The 27,299-nt window shown below is 43.4% G+C and overlaps 1 long non-coding RNA gene across 1 annotated transcript in view; it reads left to right on the forward strand.

Moving 5' to 3' along the window:
• Positions 1–26,874, forward strand: part of LOC122563548 (uncharacterized) — a 56,812-nt gene extending 29,938 nt beyond the window's left edge. The window contains exons 2-3 of the long non-coding RNA XR_006315648.2: positions 25,799–25,899; positions 26,503–26,874. This is a non-coding gene — a long non-coding RNA (uncharacterized LOC122563548). The remainder of the gene's footprint in view (positions 1–25,798; positions 25,900–26,502) is intronic.
• The last annotated feature ends 425 nt before the right edge of the window (positions 26,875–27,299 follow it).

The following is a 27,299-nucleotide window of genomic DNA, read 5'->3' on the forward strand; positions in this document are numbered from 1 at the left end:
CTGTTCTCGCTGTTTCTCTCTCCACACACCTGCTGAGTGTTTCCTGCTCTCATTCAGATGTTAGTGTGAGGTACATTCAGACAGAGTGATGCAGATCTGATGGGAGGGCATCATCCCAGAATCCCACTTCCTCTTTGTCCACTGTCAGTGACAGCCACCCTTTCTCTCTGTTTTCACTCAGACTGCCTGCCATTCCTTCTGTTTGTTTCTTGCGTTCCTGAGCCTCTCCATCCACGATGTGGTATTATGTCCAATGGATATGCTCATGAGTGAAGATTTCATCATCAAGAGCAGAGCAGATCAGCAGCCGGGCTGAGCAACCATGAAGGAATATGGCGTAGCCCTGAGGAAATACTGCTGAGAGCTGAATTTAATATCCTAATGGATATAAAGACTTTTCAGTGCGATGGAGAGACAGAGGGCTGGATTTTCCCATATTTCTGCTCATTTCAATTTCAGGGTTTCCTTCCATGACGCACTGGTGACCTTTCTCAGCTGTGCACCTCATTAAGTATGCACCTCAACTCCATGGTGCTGCTGTCAACAATTCTTGTGTTTGGCAGTGCCAAAAACATGGGCACCCTATGGCACCCATAGCGTGAAGCTCAGCCACAAACCATTTCAATCTCTACTAGCCCGGGGTCTACAGTAACCACCTAGGTCCTTGCAGTGCCCCTCCCTTCCATTCCTCTGACCGACCCTTCCTTCCAGTTACCAACTGGATTCATTTCTCCCATTGACTAACCAGGCTGTACCCTCCACCTGTATTCACCTATCCCTACCTCACCACTCTGTGTCTCTCCACCCCCCCATAACCCTCCCCCCCACCTTTATCTGCAGCTCTCCCCTACCTCCACTCTCAGTCCTGAAGAAGAGTTACACCCGAAATATTGACTTCTCCATCTCGTGGTGCTGCCTGACGTGTTGTGTTCTTCCAGTCTCCTGCTTGTCTACTTTGCATTCCAGCATCTGCAGTTTTTTTTGTTTCTCACGTTTACTGACTGAAATCATACCAGCCCCCCCTGACTGAGCATAGTCTGCCTTAGATGGACAAGAACTACTCCACTTTCAGACATTGCATGAGCTTCCATCAACTGGCCAGGTGTTTGCAATGTGAGCTGCCTTAGGTGTAGCATTGGCATAGCACCGTGCCATACAGCAACACATCCATCCCTCTGTCTGTTCAGTGCAGGTAACTGGCACAAGCTGCCTGGCTTTCTGTCTGCACTGGAAAGTAAAGCAAGAGAAACACGCTGCAGACACCCGAGGAAGTCCAAAGTGAGTAAATGCAAAGAAAGCAAGCTAAGAGCCCTGAGATGCAATCTGTTTCACTGAAGGAGATGGTTCCCTGCTACTGTGGGCAAGGCGACCGGGCAGCACCATTGCAATGTCTCTGAGCTTCAACATGCATATTGAAGCGTTGAATGTTAGTCTGAGTTGTCCCATTATGGTGTGGTGGTTCAACGATGCTACCCTCCATAGCCGGAGGGTGCAGGTTGACAGTGCCCATGGAGAGTGCCCTGAGATAGAGTCATAGAGTCATAGAGCTGTATAGCACAGAAACAGATCCTTCAGTCCAACTTGTCCATGCTGATCAGTTATCCTAATCTAACCTAGTCCCGTTTGCCAGCACTTGGCCCATATCCCTCTAAACCTTTCCTCTTCATATACCCATCCAGATGCCTTTTAAATATTGCAATTGTATTAGCCTCCACCACTTCCTCTGGCAGCTCGTTCCATACACACATCACCTTCTGTTTGAAAATGTCGCCCCTTAAGTCCCTTTTATATCTTTCCCCTCTCACCCTGAAGCTATGCCCTCTAGTTCTGGACTTCCCGACCCCAGGGAAAAGCATTGTCTGTTTATCCTATCCATGGCCCCTCATGATTTTATAAACCTCAATAAGGTCATTCCTCAGCCTCCGATGCTCCAGGGAAAACAGTCCCAGCCAATTCAGCCTCTCCCTATAGCTCAAATTCTCCAAACTTCGCAACGTCCTTGTAAATTTTTTCTTTCAAGTTTCACAACATCTTTCCAATAGGAAGGAGACCAGAATTGCATGCAATATTCCAAAAGTGGCCTGAGCAATGTCCTGTACAGTCACAACATGACCTCCCAACTCCTGTACTCAATACTCTGACCAATAAAGGAAAGCATACCAAACACCTTCTTCACTATCCTATCTACCTGCAACTCCACTTTCAAGGAACTATGAACTTGAATTCCAGGGTCCCTTTGTTCCACAACACTCCCTAGGACCTTACCATTAAGTGTATACATCCTGCTGAGATTTGCTTTCCCAAAATGCAGCATTTATCTAAATGCTTGCATTTATCTAAATTAAACTCCATCTGCCACTCCTGAGCCCATTGGCCCATTTGATCAAGATCATATTGTAATCTGAGGTAACGCTCTTCGCTGTCCACTACACCTCCAATTTTGGTGTCATCTGCAAATTTACTAACTATACTCCTATGTTCACATCCAAATCATTTATATAAATGATGAAAATTAGTGGACTCAGCACCGATCCTTGTGGCACTCTACTGGTCATAGGCCTCCAGTCTGAAAAGCAACCCTCCACCACCTCCCTCTGTCTTCTACCTTTGAGCCAGTTCTGTATCCAAATGGCTAGTTCTCCCTGTATTCCTTGAGATCTAACCTTGCTAATCAGTCTCCCGTGGGGAACCTTGTTGAACGCCTTACTGAAGTCCATATAGATCACATCTACTGCTCTGCCATCAGCAATCTTCTGTTATTTCTTCAAAAAACTCAATCAAGTTTGTGAGACATGATTTCCCACACACAAAGCCATGCTGTCTATCCCTAATCAGTCCTTGCCTTTCCAAATATGTGCAAATCCTGACCATCAGGATTCCCTCCAACAACTTGCCCACCACCGACATCAGGCTCACTGGTCTATAGTTCCCTGGCGTATCCTTACCACCTTTATTAAATAGTGGCACAAGGTTAACCAGCCTCCAGTCTTCTGGCACCTCACCTGTGACTATCGATGATACAAATATCTCAGCAAGAGACCCAGCAATCACTTCCCCAGCTTCTCACAGAATTCTAGGGTACCCCTGATCAGATCCTGAGGATTTATCCACTTTTATGTGTTTCAAGACATCCAGCATCTCCTCCTCTGTAATATGGACATTTTTCAAGATGTCACCATCTATTTCCCCACATTCTATATCTTCCATGTCCTTCTCCACAGTAAATACTGATGCAAAATACTCATTTAGTATCTCGCCCATTTCCTGTCACTCCGCACATAAATCGCCTTGCTGATCTTTGAGGGGCCCTATTCTCTCCCTCGTTACCCATTTTGTCCTTAATGTATTAGTAAAATCCCTTTGGATTCTCCTTAACCCTTTGTGCCAAAGCTATCTCATGTCCCGTTTTTGTCCTCTTGATTTCCCTCTGAAGTATACTCCTATGCCTTTATACTTTTCTAAGGATTCACTCGATCTCTCTTGTCTATATGTTTCCTTCTTTTTCTTAACCAAAACCTCAATTTCCCTAGTCATCCAGCATTCCCTACACCTTCCAGCCTTTTCCTCCACCCTAATAGGAATATACTGTCTCTGAACTCTCATTATTTCATTTCTGAAGGTTTCCTATTTTGCACCCATCCCTTTACCAGTGAACATTTGCCTCCATTCAGCTTTTGAAAGTTATTGCCTAATACCCCCAAAATTAGCCTTCCTCCAATTTAGAACTTCAACTTTTAAATCCTTTTTCAACTTCAACTTTTAGGATTCTGGGTAATCCAAGATGGAGGACAGGAAAAGTTGTGGCTGTAGGAGCTGCTCTTTTTATGAGGTATTTTATAGATGATGGGGGTTCCTGGCCAAGGTGGATTCCCAGCAAAGATATCATCAGCTGCAGCTTCCAGGGACACGCTCCAACTCTCAAGTGGGGAATTCACACTGTCTCGTTTCTCACTGGGACCTGAGAGAACAGTAACCTGCATTGAACTAAGGAGACATTAGTCAATAATAGGATGTTAATGCACCTCGTTGTTTACTAATGAGATTCACAATTAGCCATTCCAGAGGGAAAATCAGACTTTATCTTGGCACCAAGAATCTCAGTTCTCATGCTCAACGTATTCTTCCAACTTTCTTGCCATTGGCCACATCATTCAGTTTGTGGGAAAACTCCAGCCAGAGACTTACTCCATGTCAGGATGAACTAGACAGTGCAGTATAGACACCCAGCACACAGAAAATGTCATGGATCAAAACAGTCATTCCAGGGTTCTGTAAGGACTAAGAACCAGCACAAGACATTGGAGCAGCTTAAAGCACAGATCTCTGCATTGTCTTTTTACCATTTAATGAAACTTCCCGATGTGATGCAGTGCACCAATTGGACCGAAGTGTAAAGACTCTGTACTGTGTAGGTTTGCAATAGATTGATCACTGAGCAAGGTCACTGAACCTATTCAAACTCTGAGGAAATGGTTTCTTCAATGTGACACATGTTCCAAGATGTTGCAGTCATGAGCAATCATAAAGTGCCAAACAATATCATCACTTAAACAGTTAGACTTACACTTCTCTCATATAAGACAGACATAAATTATGATGGAGCCAAAGTTATGCTGCAACAATCTGTTCTTCAAATTAGCAGGATGGTCATTGGATTTACAATCCAATGGGGGCTTCCTGCACAGGTTCGTATCCTGCTCACAGCATTGAGCTGTTAGTGGGAGGCACGGTGGCTCAGTGGTTAGCACTGCTGCCTCACAGCGCCAGAGACCCGGGTTCAATTCCCGACTCAGGCGACTGACTGTGTGGAGTTTGCACATTCTCCCCGTGTCTCCCACAGTCCAAAGATGTGCAGGTCAGGTGAATTGGCCATGCTAAATTGCCCATAGTGTTAGGTAAAGGGGTAAATGTAGGGGAATGGGTGGGTTGCGCTTCGGCGGGTCGGTGTGGACCTTGTTGGGCCAAAGGGCCTGTTTCCATACTGTAAGTAAGTAATCTGAATCTGAATGAGACAGTTTCTGGGAGGAGCTAGCCAGTGTCCTACAAGCTTTCTATGTGGTCTCTGGTCTCCAGTGTGCTTTTCAGTGATTATTCTGAGTGATAATTCCATGTATCTAAAGTAATAATGTTTATTTACTCTTACATTGAGTGGAATTCTTTACCATGGGAGCTATCAAGGCTGGGTCATTAGATCTTTCAAAAGTCACTGGAGTCAGGGAAAGTCCCGGATGATTGGAAGATCGCTGTTGTAACCCCCTTGTTCAAGAAATGATCAAGACAAAAGATGAAAAATCATAGGCCAATTAACCTAACCTCGGTTGTTGGTAAAATTCTAGAATCCATCATTAAGGATGAGGTTTCTAAATTCTTGGAAGAGCAGGGTCGGATTAGAACAAGTCAACATGGATTTAGTAAGGGGAGGTCATGCCTGACAAACCTGTTGGAATTCTTTGAAGAGGTGACAACTAGGTTAGACCGGGGAAACCTAGTTGATGTGGTCTATCTAGACTTTCAAAAGGCCTTTGATAAGGTGCCACACGGGAGGCTGCTGAGCAAGGTGAGGGCCCATGGTTTCGAGGTGAGCTACTGGTATGGATTGAGGATTGGCTGTCTGACAGAAGGCAGGGAGTTGGGATAAAAGGTTCTTTTTCGGAATAGCAGCCGGTGACAAGCGGTGTCCCGCAGGGTTCCGTGCTGGGGCCGCAGCTGTTCACGTTATATATTAATGATCTGGATGAAGGGACTGAGAGCATTCTAGCGAAGTTTGCCGATGATACAAAGTTAGATGGACAGGCAGGTAGTACTGAGGAAGTGGGTAGGCTGCAGAAGGATCTAGACATTTTGGGAAAGTGGTCCAGGAAATGGCTGATGGAATTCAATGTGAGCAAATGCAGGGTGTTGCACTTTGGAAAAAAGAATCAAGCATAGACTACTTTCTAAACACTGAGAAAATTCATAAAGCCAAAGTACAGAGGGACCTGGGAGTGCTAGTTGAGGATTCTCTAAAGGTTGATGGGCAGGTTGAGTCCATGATTAAGAAAGCAAATGCAATGTTGTCATTTATCTCAAGAGGGTTGGAATATAAAAGCACCGTTGTGCTACTGAGACTTTATAAAGCTCTGGTTAGGCCCCATTTGGAGTAGATTAGATTACTTACAGATTACTTACAGTGTGGAAACAGGCCCTTCAGCCCAACAAGTCCACACTGACCCGCCGAAGCGCAACCCACCCATACCCCTATATTTACCCCTTACCTAACACTACGGACAATTTAGCATGGCCAATTCACCTAACCTGCACATCTTTGGACTGTGGGAGGAAACCAGAGCACCTGGAGGAAACCCATGCAGACACGGGGAGAACGTGCAAACTCCACACAGTCAGTTGCCTGAGTCGGGAATTGAACCCGGGTCTCTGGTGCTGTGAGGCAGCAGTGCTAACCACTGTGCCACCGTGCCGCCCGTGTCTGTGTCCAATTTTGGTCCCCACACCTCAGGAAGGACATATTGGCACTGGAGCGTGTCCAATGGAGATTCACACAGATGATCCCTGGAATGGTAGGTCTAACATACGAGGAACGGCTGAGGATCCTGGGATTGTATTCATTGGAGTTTAGAAGACTAAGGGGAGATCTAATAGAAACTTACAAGATAATACATGGCTTGGAAAGGGTGGACGCTAGGAAAATGTTTCCGTTAGGCGAGGAGACTAGGACCTGTGGGCACAGCCTTAGAATTAGAGGGGGTAAATTCAAAACAGAAATGCAGAGACATTTCTTCAGCCAGAGAGTGGTGGGCCTGTGGAATTCATTGCCGCAGAGTGCAGTGGAGACCGGGACACTAAATGTCTTCAAGGCAGTGATTGATAAATTCTTGATGTCACAAGGAATTAAGGGCTACGGGGAGAATGCGGGTAAGTGGAGTTGAAATGCCCATCAGCCATGATTGAATGGCGGAGTGGATTCGATGGGCCGAATGGCCTTACTTCCACTCGTATGTCTTATGGTCTCTTATATATTCAAGACAGTTGTTTAATCAGTGAGAAAATCAAGGGTTATGGGGATAAGGCAGGGAACTGGAGTTAAGGATTATCAGATTAGCCATGGTCCCGTTAAATGGTGGAGGAGCGTCAATGGGATAAATGGCCTAAATCTTTTCCTACATTTTCTGGTCTTAATGTCTCACAAGAGGACATCATGTAACTCACCACTAAGTAGTATGCAAGAAGAGTCTTTACTGTTCATCAATACAAGATCTTGAATGGACTGGACATGTTGAATGTGGAATGAATGGTGCCCCTTTTGCAAGAATTTAGGACGAGGAGTCACTGCTTAAGTGAGGAGCAGCCCACCGAAAACAGAGATCCGGTGGAACTTTTTCTCTCAGCAGGTCATGAATCTTTGAAGTGCTTTCCCTGAAAAGGTATTGGAAACTGAGTCCTGGAATATTTTTTAAAAACTAATTCTGAGAAGTTATCACAGGTAAATGGGAAAGTGGATTTGAGATTACAATCAAATCAGCTACAATCTTATTGAATGTTAGGGCAGGACCAAATGACCTACTCCTGCTCCCTATTCATATGAGTCTATCTTAAGATGCCATGGCATCCTTCCCCACATTCACTAAGGAGGATTGGTGGCAACGAAACTACCTAATCCTAGATGGTATTCAACATTAAAAGACTGGGTATGTGCAATCTAGGCTTCAGCAACTACGTCTGATGTAAACTCCCCAGGGTGTTTTGTACCTGCTCATGCAAAGTCAGCAGCTTGTAATGTAGTGGAAGGAGACTTGAACCATGACAATTCTGCAAGCTTCAACTACACAAGTATCAGTTTGTGTAGTTACAGCACACATCAGGAATCCTTGGAAACATCTACAGTCTATGTATGATTGGGAAGGTTATTCAGCATAAATTAACTGAATAATTGCTAACTTTGAAGTGAGTATTTAGTAAAACTGTACCACAGTTGTAATGCTTGCTGTTCTTTCCATTCTTTTTAACAGGACATGTTAAAATTCTAATTAAAAATGTTTAAGGCTGCACAGCAGTGTTTTGCATCGGAGATGGATGGTATAGAAATGACTATGCACTGCATCAGTTGAGTTCTATAGAATGACCACACGTGTGGTTAGAAGTGGGGATGTTCATTGATAATAGCACAGTGTGTATAGAATTATAGGATCCTTACAGTGTGGAAACAGGCCCTTTGGCCCAACAAGTCCACACCGACCCTCTGAAGTGTATCCCACCCAGACCCATTCCCCTACTCTATTGCTGTACCTTTACCATGACTAATGCACCTAACCTACATATGCCTGAACATTATGGGCAACTTAGCATGACCAATTCACTTAACCTGCATATCTTTGGACTGTGGGAGGAAACTGGAGCACCCGGAGGAAACCCACACAGACACAGGGAAAATGTCCAAACTCCACCCAGACTAACTCCAAGCATGGAGTTGAACCCGGGTACGTGGTGCTGTGAGGCAGCAGTGCTAACCACTGAGCCATCATGCCTCCCTACTCATGTCCTTTCACAATTTTTCAGGTGCTGAAGCAGTCCATGATCTCATGCAGTGAATATTCAGGCTTGGGTTAATGTTGCAAGTAACATTTGCCACATAAATGTACCAGATATTGACCATCTCCAACAAGAAAGAGAATCCAGTCACTTTCCTTTATTGTTCGATGCATTTACCATTACTGAATCCCCACCATGAACTTACTGGTGTCACTTCTGGCCAGAAACTGAACTGAACTGAACTGGATCAGCCACATATATACTGCGGCTACAAGAATAGCTCAGAGGCTGGGAATTCTCCAGTGAATAACTCACCTCCTGTATCCTCACCATCTACAAGCCACAAACCACAAGTATGATGGAATACACTCGGTTGGCCTGGATAAATGCAGCTCCAATATCACACAAAAATCAGCTATGCGTTGTTTGACATTACTTCTACCAGCTCAGCCATTCAAACCCTTCGTTACTAGCCTACCATGGTTGCCAAGTGTGACAATCTACAAGACACATTGCAGCAACTCACAGAGCTTCTGCAGTAACATTCCCAATGTCGATCAATAGAAGAACAAGGGTAACAGGCACTTGAGAAGACCACCATCTGCAAGTTTCCCTTCAAGCCATGCACCAACCTAACTTGGAACTATATCATAATTGATAATCAATAATCACTAATCAATAGTTCATGATTGCTAAGTCAAAATACTGGTACTCCCTTCTAACAGGGTACTTGCACTCTGTGGATTACAGTAATTCAATTGGGTAAATCATCAACGTGTTATTCAGGGTAATTAGGAATGGGCAATAAATGCTGGCTTTGCCAACAGTGCCTGTGTTCCATAAGTAAATAGAAGAAATTACACATCGCTCGAAAAACTGCTACATTGTTCATCTTCAAAAATTAGTAATTTTACACAATAACCTTGACTACACCAATCAGAACAATAGGGCGGGCATCTTAAAATTCACATGCACACAAAAACACAGGATGATATTTTTGATCTTTTCGTTAAAGTTTAAATTCATAAGATTGTGCAATATTTGATCATTTTGTTATCGTTCTAAGGAAGATGAAGATAAATGTGTTGTTTCATATAGTGCGATTATAACACTACAATTCCCTATCTCTGTAACTTCATCCAGATTATAACCCATCAGGAATGCTGCATTCAAACAACACAAGGCTCTTGTACACTCCAATTTCCTTCTGCTACTCACAATCTTGTGTACAGTTACAGTAAGTCCAAAACTCTAGAACTCTCTGCACAATCACCTTCAGCTCTCTACATATTTGTCCCCAATGGAGCTACCAAGAATCTATTTCTCTGATCAAGTGTTTGGCCTATCCCAATGTCTTTTTGTTTTACACAATATCAATTTCTTTCTGTTTATGTTCCTCCAAGGTGATGAATAGTCATTAATAGCTTAGCTTAAAGGTTGATATGTTATATCGATGTTATGAAGACTGTGTATTAATACACAAAAATTGGAAACCGGGACTATGTTGACTGTTTTTTTTTGCAAGTTGTGTGAATGTGTTGTGCTGCTAAGGTACATGCCATTCAGAAGGTATCTCTCACTTATTTCCCATGTGCTAACCAATGCTATTCTGGCTCAGGTCCCACTATTTCTCTCAAAGGGTCGTGAAACTATTCACTACCCCAGGGCACAGTGGATGCCAGGGCACAGAGTAAACCTCAGGAGGAGATGGACAGACTTTCAATTAGGAACAGTTTGACAGGTCATGGAGAACGGGCAGGAAAGTGGAGTTGAGGCCAAGATAGGATCAGACATGATCAAATTAAATGCCAGAACAGGTTGGAGGGGCTGAATGGCCTAGTCCTGCTCCTAGTCCTTATGTGCTTAAATTACATTGTCTTCCCTCATAGTGCTTTAGGCAATGACACGAGCTCTGGGCACATTTGACCTTCTGGTTTCCAAAAGTCCTGAGGACAGCGTTTGTGCTTCAGATTGGTTGAGACCAAAGACAACTGTGATATCTATTTGCAGTTCAATTTGTTGCATAAATGTTTCATTATAAAACAACATAGAGATGAGAATGGAACAGGCTGCCAGAGGAAATAGTCAGAGTTCCCATCACTTAAAATCATCTCGACCCATCTTTAGATTATTTCCATTTAACAGCTGTCATTATCAGGATGGCCATTTCAGCAGTTCATACCTGGTTTAGATGGAGCTGCACATACAAACGTTGGCGAAACACAAACATTACTCTGAGATGCAACACAACTGCAGTAGAAGGAGAGCATTAATGAGAGCCAAAACTGTTTCTTTCTCTAACATTGTTTCATTATTAAACAACATCAGGCTCTGGGGGAAGATTCCAAATTTCATTTATAATATTTCCCAGCAAAGCCATTATAGCGAACTATTTGTACAGATGCTCAACCTTATCTATTTGTGATATTTGACTTGAAAGTGTAATATTTGGTAAAATTGTTGCATTCTTTCATTGTTTCCACGAAGTATGGGCCCAGGTTTAATAAAGGATATGAATTTTGGGCTCAGACTGTAGTTGTGCGGAAATAAGTCAGAAGTCAAACATCAGGCTATAGTCTAACTGGCTATAGTGCTTCCAGATGAAGGGCATTTGCCCGCAACGTCGATTCTCCTGTTCCTCGGATTCTTCCCTTACCTACTGTGCTTTTCGAGCACCACACTGTCGACTAATCTCCAGTATCTACAGTCCTCACTTTCGCCAATAGTCTAACAGGTCGGTTTTAAATCACAATCTTTCAGAGCACCAACACAAGCACCTCCACATGGTGCAGAAATAGTATTATTTAACTTAATTGAAACGTTTTTGCATTTCAAAGCACACTGAATTAACATACAGTACTTCAGGAATCTGTTCTCCATTTTTTGTTACACTAAATATCTCCTCTACATTTGATGAAGGGCTTGAGTTAAAAGAAAATATGATTTTCTAATTAACCTAATTTGCTTATACAATCTCAGATTAATTTGCATAACTTATTGAACATTTTCCCTTTTAGCATAATAAATATACCTTTCATATTTTCTGGGAAAAAAGTACTAATTATTAATTAAAACTTGGAAAAGTTTTAACCAATAATTCAAGAGGCATGTCTGCTATGATGATGTTTTAAATGGGAGCAAATTTAAAATGGGAATACAGGGATGCATTTTCCATTGTAGATTTAGATCAGGTTTAATTGCTCATTCATGTATAGGTTGGAATTTTATGTCCCAGGTAGTTTGGAACGTTGAGGAGGGGTGTATAATCAGGTGGTATAACCAACCTGACACCGCTGCAATTTTAGCAGGATAGGTAGTGGGTCACCTGCCAACCCTAGGTCAATAGGCACCTTTAAGTAGCCAATTCATGGCACTTAGATTTTTAATCAACAACGCAATCAAGAGTTATGAGGAAAAGGCAGGAAAGCAGAGTTGAGGATTATCAGATTAACTCTGATCTCATTGACAGGTGCAGCAGGCTCGATGGGCCAAATGGTCTACTTCTGCTCCAACCTCTTATGGGTTTATGATCAGGAATAGACAGAAACAAAACAGCGCAGGAACAGGCCCTTAAGTCCTCCAAGTCTGCGCCACCACGTTTTGCCCTTCCATACTAAAACTGTCTTCGCTTACAGGATCCTTATCCCTCTATTCCTGTCCTATTCATGATTTGGAGATGCCGGTGTTAGACTGTGGTGTACAAAATTAAAAATCACACAACACCAGGTTATAGTCCAACAGGTTTATTTGGAAGCACACTAGCTTTCAGAGCGCTGCTCCTTCACCTGATGAAGGAACAGTGGTCTGAAAGCCAGTGTGCTTCCAATTAAAGCACACTGTTGGACTATAACCTGGTGTTGTGTGATTTTTAACTTCCTATTCATGTTTTCGTTCAGGTGCTTCTTGAATGCTGCTATTATGTCTGCTTCCACCATTTCCTCTGGCAAAGCGTTCCTGGCACTCACCACCCTTTGTGTGAAAAACGTGCTTCACACATTGCTTTTAAACTTCCCCCTTGCACTTTGAACCTGTTTGCCTAAGTAATTGACCTTTCCACCCTGGGAAAAAGCATCATACTTTTCACTCTATCCATGTCAATTCACAATCTTATAAACTTCCTGCAACCTCCTGCATTCTAGTGAAAACAAGCAAAGTCTATCCAACTTTCTGCATCTCTACAATTCCCCATACCAGGCACACTCTTTTCTGCACCCTCTCCAATCATCCACATCCTTCCAGTAGTGTGGTTTCAGAACTGTACGCAATATTCCAAGTGTGACCTAACTAAAGTTCTATAAAACTGCAGCATAACTTGTCTGTCCTTATACTCAATGCCCCTTCCAATGAAGGCAAGCATGCCACAAACCTTTTTTACCACCTTATCTACCTGTGCTGTCACCTTCAGCAATCTGTGAACCTACACACCCAGATGCCTCTGCATATCAACACTCCTAAAGGCTCTGCCATTCATTGTATAATTTCCACCTGTACTTGATCTTCCAAAATACATCACCTCACATTTGTTCAGATTAATCTCCATCTGTCATTCTTCTGCCCATGCCTCCAACTGATCTATATCCTGCTATATCCACTGACAATTCTCCTACTAGCCACAATCTTTGTATCACCCTCAAACTTACTAATTAGACCAACTACATTTTTCTCCATATCAGTTATCTAGATCACAAACAGCAGAGGTTCCAGAACTGATCCCTGTGGAACACCACAAGTCACAACCCTCCATTCTAAAAAGCATCCTTGCACCATTACCCTCTGTCTCTCATGACTAAGGCAGTTCTATATCCATCTAGCCAGCTCACTTCGATACCATTTGATTGCACCTTTTGTACCAGTCTGCCATGAGGAACCTTATCAAAGGCTTTATTGAAGTCCATGTAGACAACATCAATCACTTTTCTCTCATCAATCACCTTCATCATCTCCTCAAAACTCTTGATCAAGTTAGTGAGGCATGACCTCCCCAGCACAAAACCATGCTGTCTATCACTAATAAGTCTATTTGCTTCAAAATACATGTAGATCTTGTTCCCGACAAACTTTTCCAATAATATCTCCACCACCAAGTGAGACTCACAGGCCTGTAATTTCCAGGATTATCACTGTTAATCTTCTTAAACAATGGGACAACATTGGCTATTCTCCAGTCCTCCAGGACCTCTGGGACCTCACTGTGGCCAAAGAGGATACAAAGATGTCTGTCAATTCTCCAGCAATTGATTCCCTTGCCTCCCTCAATATCCTGGGATGGATCCCATCAAGACCCGGTAACTTATCTTTATACTTTATACTTTTCAAGACATGCAACATCTCTTCCTTTTTAAAAGCAACTTGGCTCAGAAACTCAACACTCCCTTCTGTGAGAGCATCCTCCACCAATTCATTCTCACAAAGTATTGGTTTCGGACCTCACCTACCTCTTCTGGCTCCACACATAGATTCCCTCCTTTCTCCTTGAGTGGGCCAACCTTTTCCCTGACTAGACTACCTTTATATATGTATGAAAACATTGGGATTCTCCTTAATTATGTTTGTTAATGACTTCATGATGCTTTTTAGCCCTTCTAATTCCATGTTTAAGTGCTTTCCTACTTTCCTTATGTACTCTGCCTGTGGCCCAGGTATTTTATCATCGATGGGGCAGGACACCTTCCACTGTTTATTAACACTCTGAACTTGACCATTTTCCCATCCTCTTTCACTCCCCAAACCTCACAGCCCATACATACTACCTACTATCTGAAAAAGGAAATGAACCTTTCACTTTCCCACCTGCAGACTGCCGGCTTCCACACCTTTGTCTTTTTTGTTCAGTTCTGAACAAGTGTCATATGGGATTCGAGACATTCACTCTGTTTCTCTCACACCGGATGCTGACTGACCTGCCGAGTTTCTCCAGGATTCGCTCTGTTTGTTATGGGATAAATCTAACTCGCTAAAAATCTGGTGGCTTTTCACCTCATGGTTTTACAACGTTCACCAACATTCTTAACTCTTTACTGCAACTATCCTTCAGGAGTCAGCTGCTTGAAACATGCATCTACAGTATTTCGCTTTCATTCAAAATTTATCCTGTACTTACATGCAGCCATGTTGTTATCTTGATCATAGCAAATGGGCTCACAGTTTAATTACACATGGCGCACTGAAGGAATCTGCTAACAATGTTACAATATATTTTAAAGAACAAACTGCTAAATCAGAGATAAAAGCAATTTAATAAACAATTCAGTTTATCAACTTCCATAAGACTCTGGTACATTGTCATAAACTGACAAAAATGTGATGGATTTAACTTCTGGGATAAATGTTGCATGAAACAGTCCATTGGATCATTAGGAACTGGATTGAAGTTGTAGAATTGTACTCAATAGGGTTTGAAAAGGAAGCAAAGTAAAATGACACATCTTGCCCTTCAATGCAGCCTATTTGGTATTTGTACCATGCAGCGAGAATCAGATTTTCAGCATCCTCTTGAGATGGCCTGCAGGTACTACAAGATCCAGAGTCACAGATTTCTGTACGCTAAATCAATAACATCAGTTATCCCTGTAAAAGCTTACTGGGGTCTGATCAGAATGCAATTAAAGAGATGCTATCAAAGGGTGAAATATATTGAAAAGTTAAAGGCATTGGGAAAGAATTAGTTTTGTTCTAAAGCACCGTACATGTGTTTGTTTACAATATTGAGACTGAGCAGTGAACACCTCAACTGTGAAATGAGAAAAGAAAATGTTTGGAATGCGCAGCAGTTCGGGCAGTGTCTTAAGTGGGCAAATGTTCGAAGTAAAATTCCAGACAAAGATAAAAAAGTCCCTTTTACATTCTTACTAATTTGCTTTCTATTTTTACATTTATCATTGTAATATATTTTGTAATACCCGAATACAATTTGCTAACTAGACAATGTAAATTTTCTGAATTGCAGAATGTCATCAATTTCTTACATCTGGTGTCATAATCATTTAACTTTCACTGTATCAAGTTTTCCAATTTCCTATTTTAAGTGGTGCCAAAAGGCACCCATAGAACACATTTATGAGAGTTTGAAATTACAATGCCTTGGGTAGACCACAGAAAGGAGACTGGTGACACTGAATTTAAAAATAGAAATGTATTTCAAATCTACATTCCTGCCAAACCCTAGAGGCAGACATGTTAAAATAGTACCAGCCTCCCAATGTCCATTTGTGACAGTTGTTAACAGGCAAGGCATTACTTTCTTCTTTATTCATTCACTAGATGTGGACATCATTTCCCATTTATCGCCCTTGAGAAGGTGGTTATGACACAACCTTCTCAAAATGCTACAAGTGTGTCAGTCTGATGCAAGCAAATGGCTGGCTAGGCATTTCAGAGGACAGTTAAAAATCAACCAATTACCATGGACCTGGAGTTACATATGGGCCAGGCTAGATATCGTCACCGACAACTAGTCACTAATGAGTACAATTATCCACCCAAGAAATTCCATGTTACTGGTCATGAGCTCTGTGGGTCCTTGTGTGGCTGATGAGCCTGATCCTTTGGCCACATCTCTGACCACATGTTTGACTGGTATTTCCAGGAGGTGGAAGTGGATCTTGACCTTGAGATTGTTGGCCTTCCTTTCTCCTATTCTATTTCTGTACTTCCTCTTGCCGTCAGATGTTCCTGAGGGATTGCATGATACAATTGCATGCATAACCTTCATACAGAGGTTCCTCCAAGTCAGTTTCTTCTAAGTGAGGGTCTCCCAGGTGTAGACGTCTATGTTGCATTTCCTGAGAGAAGCCTTTAGGGAATCTTTAAAATGCTTCCTTTGACTTTCTATCAATCGAGTGACTTCCCTGAACCGGGACAAAAAGATTTGATTGGCAGTTGGAACTCAGGCATCATAAAGATGTGGCTGGCCAGAGCAGCATAGTTGATTCAGATGATCATGGCCTCAACGTTGGTGCTATTGGCTGCTTCAAGGATGCTGTGAAGAAGTGTCATATGGGACTCGAGACATTCACTGTGTTTCTATCAATGCAGACAACCCGCCTCAAACAATCATGATGGTATTTCTCAAGGATATTAAGGTGGTGTCTAGATGTAGTCCAGTTTTCAAAGCCATATGGAAGAGTCACAAGGATGGCTGCATTATATACAAGTATCTTGGCGTCAGCACAAATGTCACGATCATCAAAGACTCTCATCCTTAGGCACCTGGAGGCAATGCTGTCAGATTGGGTACGACGTTGAATCTCCGCATTGATATCAGCCTTCAATGAGAGGTAACTTCCCAGGTAAGGGAATGTTCCACATTTAGGAGGATTTTTCCATTGATCTTTAATAGAAGGATAGATCAAGATATGTCCTGGGATAGGTTGATAAAGAATTTGAATCTTCATGAGATTGAGGCTGAGACCAATTCTTCAGTCTGCTTCCACGAAAGCATGGCACGAGGTTTGAAGATCCCTGAGAAAGCTGAGAAAACATTTTCACCCACACATTGAAGTTTCACAAGCTGGTTCAGTGACATTTTCTTCTTGGAATTCAACCATATCACAGTGAAAAGTCTTCTGTCCATCCTGTAGATAGTGTCCACACCACTGGGAAGCTTGAATGGTGGGAGCAATGGTGCATTCCTGCTTGACCTCAGTATGGACCTCAAAGTGTTCTGTCATGTGACCATCGGTGAGGACCTTCCATGACATCTTGTTGTGGAAGAGACAGAAGGTGTTGATGAATTTCCCTGAACAGCCAACCTTTGACAGAGTCTTCCATCGAACTTCCCACTTGACTGGGTCAATGCCTTGGTCAGGTGGATGAAGGCTATGTAGAATGGTTGGTGTTGTCCTTGGTATTTCTTTTAGAGTTTTCGAGCAGTGAAAATCATGATATAGGGCTGAAGAGATCAAAGGGTGTGGAGAGACAGCAGGATCAGGTGACTCAGTTGAATGATCAGTCATGATTATATTGAACGGTGGAGCAGGCTCAAAGGGTGAATGACCTGCTGCTCCTATTTTCCATGTTTCTGTATATAGGCAAAGCAGATTTCCCTTCCTAAAGGACACTAGTAAATCAGACAGCTCATTTTGACCATCCAATAGCTCCATGCTCATCACTAGTATCTCACTGAAGGGGATCCTGAAATCTGTGACCATGTGGTCTGTGATCCTGGAGGATGATTTCAAGATGTGTGATCCTGGGGATATGATTTTGTGGTCAGATTTAAATCCATTTTGTTGGATAATTAGTCCAATAACATTCCAATTACACTACCATATGTCTGATACCTTTCCAGATTGTTGCATGGACATCCAAAGTTAATTTTCCCAGGCTTTATCACTGCCTGAGGCTTTCCCATTATCGAATACGTATGACATGTCCGGCAAAATTCAGCCACATCTCTATGCAATCCAGGCCAATAAAAATGTTTTTATATTTTGTCTTGAGATTTCCTTACTCCCAAATGACCTCTTACTGGTACCTCAAGCGCTACCACAACAGTTCCTTTCTATAATCCACCGGTAATACAACTTGATGAACCTCTGCCCATTTTATGTCTCCTTAACATGTGATCGTCTCCATTTCCTCATCAAGACTTCATTTCCAACATAGTAACTTCCTGGGATACACTTCTTCTGTGTTCTCTGAATTAAAAATATCCACTTTGTCCTCCAACTGTTCTTGACTTGACTGTTGCTCAGCACATAATTCTAACCAACCAGAAAGCATCTATTGTGACCCATGTAAGCAACTTATGCCGAAACTCTGGGTACAATCAAAGTCAAAAAGAGTAGAAGACAAGATAGTAGGGTAAGCTTAGATGTCAGTCTGAAGATGATAGATTTTGAGGGAGAATGAGAAAGATATGAAACACCACAGGAGCCGGGAAGAGAATGCATTAAAAGGGCAGGCAGAGCGAACCCTGTTAATTTTGGGTGAGAGAGAAACCATCAAAAATGCACATCAGTTTCAGGAACCCAAGTACAAGCAAGACAACAATGTTTTTTCATGTGATTTATGTCCTCACGTCATGTTGGGAAAGAAATATAGTGAAGTTTGACAAACATTTCTTTGAATAAATAATCGGAGGAAAACTGATGGCAAATGAGCCGATTTCAAGCAGACTTCAAATCAAAATGAATGAAGCAATTGAAAATACAGATGGCAATGGCAGGATGGATACAAAAAATGACGCTTTCAGAATTAAATATAATGAGCACAATTACGTTTTAATACTTTGGTCAAAATTGTCCAGCCTCTGCCATGACAAATCGGGAGACTGTGGGTGACAATGGTATTTAATCAGTGGCAGATGGGTGCCCAGTTAATGGCATAATTGTAGAAGCACTGATATTGACCCAACAATGTTTCGGGGTTGGGGGGGTGGGGTGAGGGTGGTGGTAGGAGGAGTTATCTCCCCTCCAGGAGCATGACCAGCAGACCCTGGCATGTTAGCGTGCAGAGAGCTGACGAGGGAGATTCTCGTGCAAAGGTACTCAGTGCCTGGTCAGGAATCTTGGAAAAGGAAAGACGTTTGAGAGTGACGGGATGGGGGGGGTCACAGAGGAAGTCGTCCCCTTGTCCTTTCTGCTGAACCCCAGTTTCCTTCCAATGCCCTCCACCCCACAGCACCATCACTCACCAGTGTTTGGCTGCACCAGCCCTTCGAGCTTTTTGATGGGTGTTGTACCAGCAGCATCTCCTCCTGGTGACATTGCAGAGTACAGATGGCCCTGCAGCCTCTGATTGGCTATCAGCCTTGGATGGGCCGGACATCTGCACCAGGAATGTGATCCGAAGGTCTGTGACCCTGTGGTCTGTGATCCTGGAGATATGATTTTGTGGTCTGTAATCCAGTGGTCAGACATCCTGTGGGAGGATCTATAATCCACTGGTCAGTGGTCAGTGATCCTGTGGGAGGATGGGGGGTGGATATCTGTGATCCCAGGGGATTACCCACTGTTGGTCTGCAGGATGCTGGCATGGTACAGGATGTGGATGATGTTCCTGAACAGAGGTGACCCACAGCTGTTTCTGACTGTCCAGCCATTACCCCCATTGCATGCAGCTGATTACACCCCTCAAAACCGTCCCTGCATAAAATCAACCAGAATCACTGGTTTATTCATTTCAAAAAATCTTCACACGTTGGTGAGAAATGTCAAATCCTCCGATTTGTCGAGAATGTGAACACAAGATGGTCTCACCCAAGGCAGGACACAGGAGGTACGACAGCAATCCCCACCATTCCCCCTCCAGTACCCACTCCCCTCCCTCCACCTCCTCCCTACCTGCCCTATCTCCTCTCCCCTATCCCCACTGTTCCTCCCCTCCCACATGCTCCCATCCTCTCCACCCTGCTCCCCACCTCCTCCATTCCCACCTCCCCTCTCAGCCCCCTGCCTCCACTCACTCTCCTTCCTACCTCCCCACTCCTCCCTCCCCTCCACTTCATCATTATCCCTACCTCCCCAATCCCTCCCTGTCCCAACTCCCCCTGCCCTCCCATACCGTCCATCCTTCTCCCTACCTCTGCGACCCTCTTGCCCCCATCCCCACTCCATCTCCTCTTCAGCCTCCTCCCTACCCCTCTCCTCCTCTCCCCTCCATTGCCTCTATTTATTTTCAATGTGGGGCAAAATAAGGTGCCAGTGACATTTTAGGAGAAGGTTAGAGACTGAGCCACAGGTTACACCTTCTCCCAATCCTCTTTGCAGTCAGTACCCACTAGGGCTTGTGCTAGTGTGACTGCTCCGTTGTTGAATAGCCCATCGAGGGGCTCACCATTGGACATTCACTGCAGGGAAGTGCCTAAGGATGAGTCTGCACCTTCAGGAGAGTCGAACCCTGTCTGAAGTAGAGAAAGGGAAGGTTTAAAAACTCCCTGACACCCAATGGATTCAGTTCTGGTCTCATTCCTACCAGAAGGATGCTTTGAAACTTGAAAGGGTTCAGAACAGATTTACAAGGATGTTGCCAGTTTTGGGAGGTTTCAGCTTTAGGGAGAGACTGATTAGGCTATTTTACCTGGAGCATCACAGGCTGAGGGGTGACATTGTAGAGGTTTATAAAATCATGAGGGTCTTGGATAGTGTAAGTAAAAAAGGTCTTTTTTCCCTGGATAGGGGAGTCCAAAACTAGAGGGCATAGGTTTAAGGTGAGAGGGGACAGGACCTCAGGGGTAACCTTTTCATGCAGAGGGTGGTGCGTGTACGGATTGAAAAAGGGTTACACCCCAAGCATTGGCTTCTCCACCTCCTGATGCTGCCTGGCTTGCTGTGTTCTTCCACCCTTCTGCCTGTCTACTTTGGATTCCAGCATCTGCAGTTTTTGTCTCTAACCATGTATGGAATGAGCTGCCAGGAAAAGTGGTGGAGACTGGTACAATTACAACATTTAAAAGGCACCTGGATGGGTATATGAATAGGAAGAGTTTAGGGGGATATGGGCCAAATGCTGGTCGGCATGGACCGAAGGTTCTGTTTCTGTGCTGTACACCTCTATGACTCTAGGTCCCAGTAAAGGCCCAGTGCCAAAGCTGCCGATTAGGAAGTTGCAACCTGCATCATGCAACACCAGAACCTAAAGCATCCCAAGACGGGAAAGGCTCAATAGCGTCTCCGTCAATCAAAGTGTGATTCGAGTCATAGCAATTCTGTGAGATTCATAAATCCCCACCAGCTCCCGAATGGAACATTGGCAGCACGGAGCTGGTAAGTCTGAGGTTGGAGTCTAAGCTTTCCTTTGATGTACCAGTGTAATCAGGCAAATGAACTTCGGTCACAACAAGCAACAAATGGAAGCAGCAGAAACCTACCAAAGTAACACTTTCTTCACTGAGACTGGAACAAATAGCTAGGAGTCAATGTCCAGGCTGGGCAGCAGGTTTGCTGCTATCTAAGGATTACAGTTTGCCAAGAGGCAAATTTGATATTTCTGTCTTTGCCACGCAGACTGCAAAATGAGAGAAATATTCAAAGTAAGGGGGAGACTTGTGTGTTCAGCACCATACTCTGATCCCCAGCACACTCGCTGTAGAAATTATTAGTAGATGGCATGCTTTATAAAAAATAACTGTTAAAGGCAACTGATCATGGACTGCGTGGAATATTTCTTTTCATACTGAATGACAGCAGAGGGTAGCCAAAACAAAAGGCACATGTTGTTTCTCTTATAAATATCAAATGTGAAAAGTCTCGACAGCAAATCTCCTTAGGGAGTGGCAGTCAAGACTTAATTTACAGATATCTAGTTATCCACAAAATGGGCAGAGAGGCTACAAATGGATATATATGAAGGAGGTCAAGATATTGAGGGTCTGGGAAAAACACAATAGCAGACTTTATTAAATAATGCTTCAGAAGAAGGAAAGAATGCCATCTACAGGACTTGACTGACATTGTCTGCATTGACCTAAAAAACTGAAACCCCGAGTTATTAGTTTATTGTCATTTTAATGTGGAAACTACACACCATCCTTATTTTTGTGCTTGAGCAAACTATACTTCAGTTGAGAATTAGGAAAGAGTTGGAATCTAGCCTCTGTGGCTACTTAATGATGTGATTTGCAACCACAAACGGATAATGAAATAGATACTGAGTACCAAGAAACAAAATACTGGTACAAATAGGGGCTAAGGACTCGGGGTGATGGGGTTAGAATTCTTACTCAGCTACCCTTACTTTTAAGATCCCACTGCTGTAGCACTTGTCTAACTGTGTGAACTTAAGAGTATGTGGTTACATAGCTGAAGGTGAGGTGACACAGCCCTTTATCTGCGCATTGCCACAAATCCACAGGGCATGGTAGGGCAGCCCTCTGCGCTCCAGGCATGCTCTCTACTGACAGAAAAGAGCTGATCCAACCCATTCTTTTCAATCAATACAATGTCAGAAGGCGGCTTCCTGCATCGCAGAAGATTGGGCTTCCTGCAACTACAGTAAGGCAAAAGCAGTTTGAGTATCTTGGAGACAGTGTTGCTTGCGTCAGTACTGACGAGCTTGGACTCTGGCATTGTTCTACATTTGGTGCCAGCACAATGAGAATCTTGGCACAGTGTACAGACCAGAGGAGCTGTATAATAGTAGTGTCACACCACCACATTGTGTTCAGAATGGATCAGGATAATGATTAGCATCATGTAAGCAGCACGATCACTGCTGCAAGCCATTATGATCGCTTTCCTGGGTCAGTCCAAACAGAAGCACACTACCGGAGTGGCTCAACTCTGCACAATGATTCAAAAGTTAAAATGGACTCTACCACTCAACAGTTCTGGAGACTAGTGAGTGATTACTGTATCCAAAATATCCTTGGCAAGGAAGGATGTGTCTTGTGTACATCCTGACACTGGTGGAAGCAGAGGCTATGTATATAGTTATAACAGGGAACATCATCAGGAGGGGGTCCAATAACCAGTTTCAAAGCAAGATAAGTGATATAACAACTTAGAGAATAGTAAAACTTGGAAGGAAGACAATGGGCTCATTAGCGAAGAGATATCAGCTTGTGATGATATTGTCTTTTGTTGTATCTAATTTGTGCTGGTAAAGCTGCAAGCTGGTTATAGTGATTGTAACAAGGTCAGCCGGGTGGACCTCACAGACTATGAGTTCCCTGATTGGGGCTGTTAACCTGGTCCGATCAGGGAGTCCTGGCTGACAGATATACACACGAGTGTCAGAAGGGCACTGCTTGTCACTGGCCACTCGGGTGTTTCCTTTCTTCCTGGTGTGAAAATTGAATAAAGATTTATACACCTGCTGTCTTTTACTGTGTCTCACACCAGCACATACATAATATGGGTGTTGGGGAAAATATAAGCTTTACCACTGTTCGGCAGTAGCGTTGGGGTAAGGAAAAAAAAACAATGAGATTCAGAGTCTCCTCAGTTCAGGGGACTGACTCTGAGCTGGGTGGGAGAAAAAAAGGAAAAATATATATAAACAGAAGTGTCAGAGGTTCTGCTCACTCTGAAAGCTGCCTCTGAGAGACCTGGATCAGTTGCATTAAAGTACCAATTATGTCTAAACCTCACAAATTGCCCTCCCTGGGGCTGTGTGTGTGTGTGTGTGTGAGAGAGAGAGAGAGAGGGTGTATGTATGACAGAGAGAGAGAATGTGTGTGTGTCTGTGTGTGTGTGTGAGAGAGAGAGAGAGGGTGTATGTATGACAGAGAGAGAGAATGTGTGTGTGTCTGTGTGTGTGTGTCTGTGTGTGCGTGTGAGAGAGAGAATGTGTGTGAGAGAGAGAGAGAGGGTGTATTTATGACAGAGAGAGAGAATGTGTGTGTGTGTGAGAGAGAGGGTGTATGTATGACAGAGAGAGAGAATGTGTGTGCATGTCTCTATGTGTGTCTGTGTGTGTGTGTGTGAGAGAGAGAGAGAGACGGGGTGTGTGTGTGTGAGAGAGAAGGTGTATGTATGACAGAGAGAGAGAATGTGTGTGTACGTGTCTCTGTGTGTCTGTGTGTGTGTGTGAGAGAGAGGGTGTGTGTGTGTGAGAGAAGGTGTATGTATGACAGAGAGAGAGAATGTGTGTGTCTGTCTGTGTGTGTGTGAGAGAGAGAGTATGTGTGCTGTGTGTGTGTGTGAGAGAGAGAGAGACGGGGTGTGTGTGTGTGTGAGAGAGAAGGTGTATGTATGACAGAGAGAGAGAATGTGTGTGTGTGAGAGAGAGGGTGTGTGTATGTCTGTGTGTGTGTGTGTGTCTATGTGTGTGTGTCTGTGTATGTGTCTCTCTGTGTGTGTATGTGTGTGTCTGTGTGTGTGTATGTGGCTAGGGTTATCCCAACATTTGTAGAAATGCCAGGACACGTTTGTTAGGTACTAACCAACACACCGACCTGACCCACCCAGATCGTTCAGCCTCTTACCCACCAGCTAGCTCATTTAAAGTAGCCTGTGGGTAATTTTCTCAGCCTATCAGGTGACTTGATGGTGGCGTGCCGGATCGCAAGATCTGCCGGCCAATCAGAGGTCAGCAGCTCTGGGTCCTAAAGGATGCTTAGGCCCACCCTGGAGGAGATCCAGCAATGACCACAGGAATATGGTTGTAATGAAAGGGGAGCGGTCCGGAGATTAGTGACAAGGGCAGAGGGTTGGCTTTCAGAGGGCACCATCCTTGCCTATCCTCCATGCCTTCAATTGCCCCCAGATTTGGCATTTGGAGATTATCCGACTTACCTGGCAGGTCAGCCTGAGTTTCCAAGTCATCAGGCGGGTGATCAGGGTGTGCTGAGACCATTAAGTGACCATTCATTGACCACTTAAAAGTATTAAATCTGGTGAGCTGAGGGGTTTACAAAATCATGAGGGGCATGGATAGGATAAATAGGCAAAGTCTTTTCACTGGGTTGGGGAGGTCCAGAACTAAGGGGCGTAGATTTAGGGTGAGAGGGGAAAGATATAAAAGAGACCTAAAGGGCAACGTTTTATTGTAGAGGTTGGTACGTGAATGGAATGAGCTGCCAGAGGAAGTGGTGGAGGCTGGTACAATTACACGTGGAGGTACCATCCAGACACAAACTACCAACAAAGTGTGTTCTTTACAAGCAGCAGCTTGGAGTCATTTGGAGGCACTTGTTTCATTTTTTGATGATGAGTTGTAAAAGAATCATCGAGAAAAATTTATGCCATGCAGAAGTCACCTTCTCAAGTAACCACACACTTAACTAAATCAGCCGCACACTCCAAAACCAGTTGGAGAGCATAGTGGTGCTAATGTTATATTAACCAATAGTGCTATGGTCACTCGGCGAGCAGCCTAGGGTACCAGACTAATGCTGTGGAGACGTGGGTAAAGTCCCACTATAAAATGATAGAATCCCTATAGTGTTGAAGCCATTTTGCCAACACCAACCCTCCGAAAAGCATCTCGCCCAGACCCAACTCCCTACCTTATGCGTGTGACCCTGCAATTCCCATGGCTAATCCACCTAACCTACATATTGTTGGACTATGGTAGATGGTGAAATAAAAATCAGTAGCCTAATTGTAACCATTGCCAATTGTAACAACCCATCTGGTCCAATAATGTTCTTTAGGAAAATCTGCAGGTCTAGCCCATAGCTGTGTGTTTGACTCTTAATTGCCCTTTGAAACGGTCCTAGCAGATCAGAGGGTAAAGATACCCAAATAAATTTCTTAAAAGATATGTTCATGCAGAACCATCTAATCACAATTAATAATGTAATGCAGGCACCGACATTTAACTCTTAAACAATATACAGACTTTATTGAAGTTTTTGAGAGCTTAATGTATGAAAATTTGTTGCCAGGTTCTCCTGGACAAACGATAATGACTGCATTCCAAAAGACTGTGATCATTGGCAGTGGAATACTTTGGAACCAGAGGATTTGGTCAGGTTCAATGTAAAATGTAAGTCTGTATCTCTTTCTGGACTTTAGTTGAGTTTTCAAAATTATATGCCGTTTTAAACAATAATCCAGTGAAAATAGATTGATATAGGAATCAATTAAAAACTCCTGAAGTAGGAATAGCTCATTTTGACAACACTATTCTTAGGAGGATCTGACCTGGTTTTACTCCCACCGACCCAGGAAGCAAAAAGCGTCTCTTAAGAACATATTAAAGGTGAACCAGCTCGGCCACAGCAGAAAGGCAATCCATTCCAAAATCAATGAGACTCAGTAAATGTGAAGACACTATTCATTAAGTTAAATTCAGCACGTGTCTATTTTAACTTAAAACGCACCTTCTGACTTTCCTCTGTTGGTTTTATAGAAGCAGCACTCAATATCGACATTATTGATTCCTTTCATTATTTAAAAGCTTGGCTCATGTATCCTTTCAATCCTCTTACTATTGAAAATAGCACAATGACCAAAAATCTGTAATCATCTGCATTGTCCTTTCCTGAATCCATTTCTCCTTGCTCTCATATCGTACAAGTACAATTGCACATGATTCTCCTCACGGTGTCTCATTCATTTTTTTTTCAAATGTTCGCTTATCTCCCAGGTCCCAGGAAGTTAAACAACGTACTGCTTGATAAGGGCAGGAGTGTTACACCAGGTAAAGTTCGATGTGTTAATCTCCTGATAGGATGTAACTGCATGCTTTATAAGGTCACCAAGCCAAATTGTTGTTAAGTAAACAAAAGGTGAGGTCAAACCAAATTGTAGTTGTTGACGGAAGGGATTCTGCGCCTTGGAAAATGTTTGATCGATTTGAGGACTAAGCAGCATTAAGTGTCAGTCCAGAGAGGTGTGGTGGGTGTCGTAGCCTTCTAACTGCACTCGTATAACCAGCAGCCAAGACTAACACCCTGGGGACACGGATTCCACCACTGAGTAGAATTTAAATTTTTAAAAATTCATTCATGGGATGAGGGCATCACTGGCTAGGCCAGCATTTACTGCCCATCCCTAATTGCCCAGAGGCCAGTTAAGAGTCAACCACATTGCTGTGGGTCTGGAGTTACATGTAGGCCAGACCAGGTAAGGATGGCAGTTTCCTTCCCTAAAGGACATAAGTGAATCAGATGGGCCTTTCCTTGATAATTGACAATGGATTCAAGGTCATCATTTAGAATCTGCATTCCAGATTTTGTTTTTCAATTGAATTCAAATTCCACCATCTGCCATAAGCAGGATTCGAACCTGGGGGCCCCAGGGACATCACATGGATCTCTGGATTAACAATCCAGTAATAATACCACCAAGTCTTTGCCTCCCATTGGTAAATCTGGAATACAGTCTCAGTAATTGTGACTGTGACACCTCCTACTGATAGTTGGAAAATCCGTCTAGTTCACT

The sequence above is a fragment of the Chiloscyllium plagiosum genome, unplaced genomic scaffold, assembly GCF_037043375.1.
Source record: "Chiloscyllium plagiosum isolate Xiang-an unplaced genomic scaffold, Cpla_swu_hap1 HiC_scaffold_30, whole genome shotgun sequence".
NCBI classification, from domain to species: domain Eukaryota; kingdom Metazoa; phylum Chordata; class Chondrichthyes; order Orectolobiformes; family Hemiscylliidae; genus Chiloscyllium; species Chiloscyllium plagiosum.